The sequence below is a fragment of the Malania oleifera genome, chromosome 8, assembly GCF_029873635.1.
Source record: "Malania oleifera isolate guangnan ecotype guangnan chromosome 8, ASM2987363v1, whole genome shotgun sequence".
Lineage (NCBI taxonomy): Eukaryota > Viridiplantae > Streptophyta > Magnoliopsida > Santalales > Ximeniaceae > Malania > Malania oleifera.
Window position 1 is genome coordinate 20,754,081 of NC_080424.1, and position 5,486 is coordinate 20,759,566.

The 5,486-nt window shown below is 36.3% G+C and overlaps 1 non-coding gene across 1 annotated transcript; it reads right to left on the bottom strand.

Moving 5' to 3' along the window:
* Positions 1 to 3,373: 3,373 nt before the first annotated feature.
* On the bottom strand, positions 3,374 to 3,567 carry LOC131163251 (small nucleolar RNA snoR127). Its single transcript, XR_009139025.1, has one exon. It is a non-coding gene; the product is annotated as a small nucleolar RNA snoR127 (small nucleolar RNA).
* Positions 3,568 to 5,486: the final 1,919 nt, after the last annotated feature.

Sequence of the window (5,486 nt, forward strand, 5' to 3'; positions counted from 1 at the left end):
GATGAATCTCAAGTGTACCCCATTTGTTCTCAAACATCATCCAACAATACCCTACTTACTCGAGTCCTTAGAAATTTGTTCTTTAGATTTATTACTCCTTTTTTGTTGCTATCCATTGCAATGTTGGTAATGGGGAGAAAATTCATTTCTAGGAGGATCATTGGATTGAGGATACTCATTTGGCTCTCATGTATCCTTGTCTCTTTCGCTCATCTCCTTTCCATGATACCTCTATCTCTGCCTTCCTCCTCCAACTAGAGGGAGCGTATTGTTGGACTTTCATTTTGTGAGCAGCCTTATTAGAAAGAGAGGGCAATGAGCTTGGCCCTTGGATTAATGTGCTTCATTCTTTATCACTTCAGTTATGGAGTGACAAAGAGCTTTTGACCATAGTAGCCAGAGGCGCAAGGGGAGCTGAGGCACAAAGTGTATTTGAAGCCGAGGCGCAAGGCGGAGGCGAGCGCCTCACGAAGGTGAGGAGCACAATTATTAAAATAGTGTAAAATACCTATTTGGGGTAATTGATATATTAACATATGAATATTTAGTAATATTAGAATTTAAAATGCCAAAACATTCGATAACAAAATTGAAATAAAATTGCCAGGACGATTCAACATAGTTCAACATCAAAAGAAAGGAGTACAATAAAAGATTTCAAAGTATAAAAGAAAAGAGTACAATAAAATATAGTTTACATGGGAGAGACACTGGTTTAAAAGATTTCCCTAATTTAAGCATTGAAGCAATTCTCCAAAGTACAACTTGCATCCCTTAAGTCATTTCCCTCTTAATTTTCGCATGTGATCAATATTATAATTGATCCAAATTATCTTAGATAAATTTTAGCAGCAATAATTATAATTGAAGATTTGACTATACAATAATCACGACTTGAATTTGTATTAAAGTGATTCTAATGATTTAAAATAATACTCATAAAATTTAATATCAAAATTAAGTTTAAATTGTCACATTTGATATATCAAAACTTTCTTGATAATACTATGGTGAGAGTGAATATATATTATTTTAATGAGTGGTACAAAAATTTTGATCATATAAGAATTATTTAAACATTAATCTTTTGAAAATCCTTTTTTTTTTGGGGTCATTTTTCAGAGCAAGCTGTATCCGAAATCCAATCTTAAGAAAATGTTAGAAGCTTGAAATCCATTGTGATCCATTGATTTGGGGGGTTACGTGTCCAAAATCCACCATCACCCTCACGTGACATAAGCAAAATGCAAACAGGCAGCGGTATGCAGGCAACAAAAAGAAGAAGAAGAAGAAGAAGAAGAAGAAGAAAAAGAAAAAGACGAGCTCGCAGCCAGTTGGAAATGTTGAAGACTATGTGATGAACTCACGGCTGGTTCGAAGGTTCGCAGACGAACTCCCAAAGGCTCCTGCTGGTTCGAAATGGGAAAAACGAAGTCGTGAAGGGTCGTGTGACTTGTGCTGGTTCGAAGGCTCGCAGACGAACTCACGCTGCTAATTCAAAGGCTCGCGAAGGCTCCTGCTGGTTCGAATGTGCAAGACAAAGTCGCGAAGGGTCGTGGGGCTTTGAAGGGTCGAAGAGGGCTAGGGCTCTAATTTTTTCGAGTTGAATAAGGGGTACGGCTTTGGCTCTGGCTCTGGCTCTGGCTCTGGCTATTTCTTTCATTTAAAAGACTCAAATTTTTCAAGGCACGCCTCACTGCACCTATCACCCCTCTGCCCCTCTTCTCGCTTCACTGCGCCTCTTGCAGGTTGCCTCGCCTCGCATGGTATGAGGCACTAGCCTCCTCGCCTCTCTGCACCTCGCGTCTAGGCGCGTCTCAGGCGCGCTTTTAACTACTATGCTTTTGACTCTTCAAAAGAACTTTCTTTCAAATCTTTCTACTCTTATTTGATTGATGATCCAGATGCTACTCATTTTTCCTTCACTCTTTCATTTAGAAAGCTAAAATTCCCTCAAAGATTAGGCCTCTATGTAGGTAGAGGTCCTAGGAAAAAAAATCACACTAATCAAATGCTTCAAAAACAAAGACCTAATAAGTCCTTAATCACCTTGTGCACGTACCCATTGTTTTAAGAGTGGAAACAATTATTCGTGCTTGTTCTTACATTGTCCTTTCTCTTGGACACTTTGGAGCAAGTCTTGGGTGTTCTTGGAGAGAACTGGGTTTGTACTCTCTCTTTGGAGGCATTTTGTGTTATGATATTTATGGGGTCTAGGAAAGGGAAAGAGAAAACGTCCATCTGGCCTAGCTTGACTATGGCTATCTTGGTGTATTTGGTTGGAGACAAATGCTTGAATTTTTAAAACTTAGTCTACTTCTCTTAATTAGCTTTCGAGCTGAATAGTGTTTTTTATTCGCATTGTTGTGATTTCAGCCAATGGTTTCTTCCACATTTACCTATGGCAGATTTACAACGAGATTTGTTGCTTCGCACCGTAAAGCTGTTTTGTATTTATTTGTTTTCACAATTTGTATTTTGTTTTTTTTTCCCCATTCTGTTTCTTTTTCCTGTGTTCCTAGGAGGATATCTTATCCTCCTCATTCTATTTTTCTCTTTTCTATTGTACCAGTTTTCCTCATCTCGAGTAAGTTATTTTGACTATAAAAAAAAAAAGTCATCCTACAATACCCTGACATCACAAGCAACATCACTATTTATCCACTCTAATTATGAGATAAATCACCCATTCTGTATCTTCCTTAATATGATTCCCCTCACTAGCCTTCTTAACTGACCTCGACTTTGAAAAACAGGGATCTTACTCTATACAAAAACTGTATTCCTCACTAAGATCTTATGCACCAGCACATCAGAATTATTTCAATTACCTACAAGGGAACCCCACTCTTCTAACTTCTCCTTCAACAACAGACTGTAAGTACAAACCTTTGAAGATTCAGAATTTAAACTTTCCTTACCCTCATCCAGAATCTTCTTCTCCTGCTGTCCTGTACAGCAGGAAAAAAAAATAGAAACTAAAAAATAAAAAAGGAGGTTAAAACTAAAAGCTAAAAAAGTTTGAACCAAGACAAAAGAACTAGAGGAAGAAACAGATAGAAAACAACAAAGGGCAAGCAATACGACTACTGTAGAGCTTAGATGCAATAATACTAATTTCTTTTTCAAAAAAATTTATGGGATTTTGAAAGTTTAAAGATTATGATTGCAACAAACTGCTCAAAAAACATGCTAATGTTTTCGAAGGAAAATATACAAAAAATATTATTTATATACTAGAAAAATAAGACTTAAATAATTAAAACAATGCATTGAGAAATTTTAATTGTTCAGTCAAGGGATAACCAACATATTACACAATGTGTCGGATCACAATTAGCTTCTAAAATTAAGAACAATTTCAAGGAAGAATGATGGTCAGCAAGGAACCAATCTCTATATATTCATCAGAGAGATGCACTTCTACAAAAGGCAACATCTAAAGCTTGAAAAAGTTCATAGAAGAGATCACCATAGTGTCTCTACACAAAAAGCTTGTAAAAGCTTAGAAAACACTGCCTAGTGGAGCACATCAATGTCTGATTTGGCTAAAATGCATCATTCCACAATCCCCATGCATGTGCACGCACACACAAAGGCCACCTAGGTGGAGAAGCCACTTCTCAATTGTATAAGTTGGCAATTCATAGTTGGGAAAGAGTATTAATAGTAAATAACTGAGCAAGCTAAGCAAAAAATAGGGGCAATATGGGAAAAGTAGAAAAAAAGGAGGCCACTTACGCAGATAGTGCAACTCTTTTACAAAAGAAAGGGAGAAAGACACTAACCTCCCCTAAGGCTTGACAAAAAGACAATAATCTCCCCCGGGGTTTCAAAAATTCCATGGACCTCCCCTAAGGTTTATTAAAAAGACACAAACCTCCCATTGTATTTTGCAAAAAGCCAAGTTTTTTTAGGGGAGATCTGTGTCTATTCAGCAACCTCAAGGGAGGTCTGTGGCATTTTCGAAACCTTGGGGGGGGGGGGGTTATGTCATTTTTGACAAATCTTAGGGGAGGTCCCTGGAATTTTTGAAACCTTAGGGGAGGTCTCTGCCTTTTACCAAATCTCAAGGGAAGTGAATGTCTTTTGCCCAAGAAGCAAGAAGAAAAGAGAGAGAATATTAAGTAGAAAAAATATACAATATACAGGTAAAAATTGATAAAAATTATTTGTCTAGTATTGATTCTATCTTACCCAATCCTAACATGGGGAGGTAGTGACAATAGATAATAATACTAGGCTCCAAAAGTCTAACAATTAAAATGAGTACAACCTAAATCAATCAATGACGATCCAGTGGCAAGCAAGTCTTGTGCCAGCAGCCGTAGTAATTCCAGCTCCAATTGCGTATATTTATATTGTCACAGTTAAAAAACTCATGGTTGAACCTTGCGTTAATGAATGGGGGGAATAGGCACTAGGCATGCTTAGGTGTCTATGCATGCTCCTCTTGTAGGTTGTATCACTTGAAGTTTCCTTAGATGCAGTCCTTGGTGCTGGAGTGCACCTTGTGCTTTAACATCTATACATTCAAATTAAGCTACTTAACCAAATCCTTTAATCCAATAACTTTTTTATAAGATGAAAAAAGAAAAAGTTAGCCTTGCTACCCCATAATAATTCATTTTTGCTAGTAGACAAAAATTTTGAGCTGCCTCATAAGATTGCCAACTAGCAATTTAATGAACCTTTTTTGTTTTGTAGATTTTTTGAACCAAACATAACTATCAATCCCGTGTGCTTTTATTCAATTAACTATCACAAAATTTTATTAGAGGAATTATTTCTAATCTCACATGTTCTACCTCGAAAACTCACCCATCAAAACAAGATAATCTCCAATTCTCCATAGAAAAGAAGGACAAGATATAATTACAACAAAATCATCTTTGCATGAAGTATGCACAAGATATAATACCAACCATGAAATCTCACAAAAAAAGTTCTCTTAAAATGAGTGAAATCATTACCCAAAATAATACTTGTTCTACAAGTTCTTTGAGGACCAAATCTAGCTTAGATTCCTTAATAGGTACATTTTTTGTCTATGGTAGTAGGTCTAATGGCCAAGAATATAGTTGCGTGTGAGGAAGGGTATTAGTGCCACCATCACAACCATTCCACAAGCAATATAAATTCACCATGAATTATCTTTGTCTTGACTAAAGTATCTTTGATTTAAAATTCCATGAAAAGAAACTCATGTACCATTTATTTGATTATTGAAGTAGCCCATGACTAATTTTGTGCTCTTAAAAAGGAGATCTCTATACCTCAAAAGTGTCCTACGAATTGTTACCACACTAACCTTTGAGAGGTTCTCCTTATCAGATAATTGAGTTTACCAACAAGAGCAAAACTACAGTAAGTGAAAAATATTGTGTCAAAAATACTGAACAAGTCTAATTCAACTCAATGAAAAGTATAGATTAGCAAGTAAAAATATTATTTTTTTAAAAAATGAAGTTAAGACGAGCTAGGTC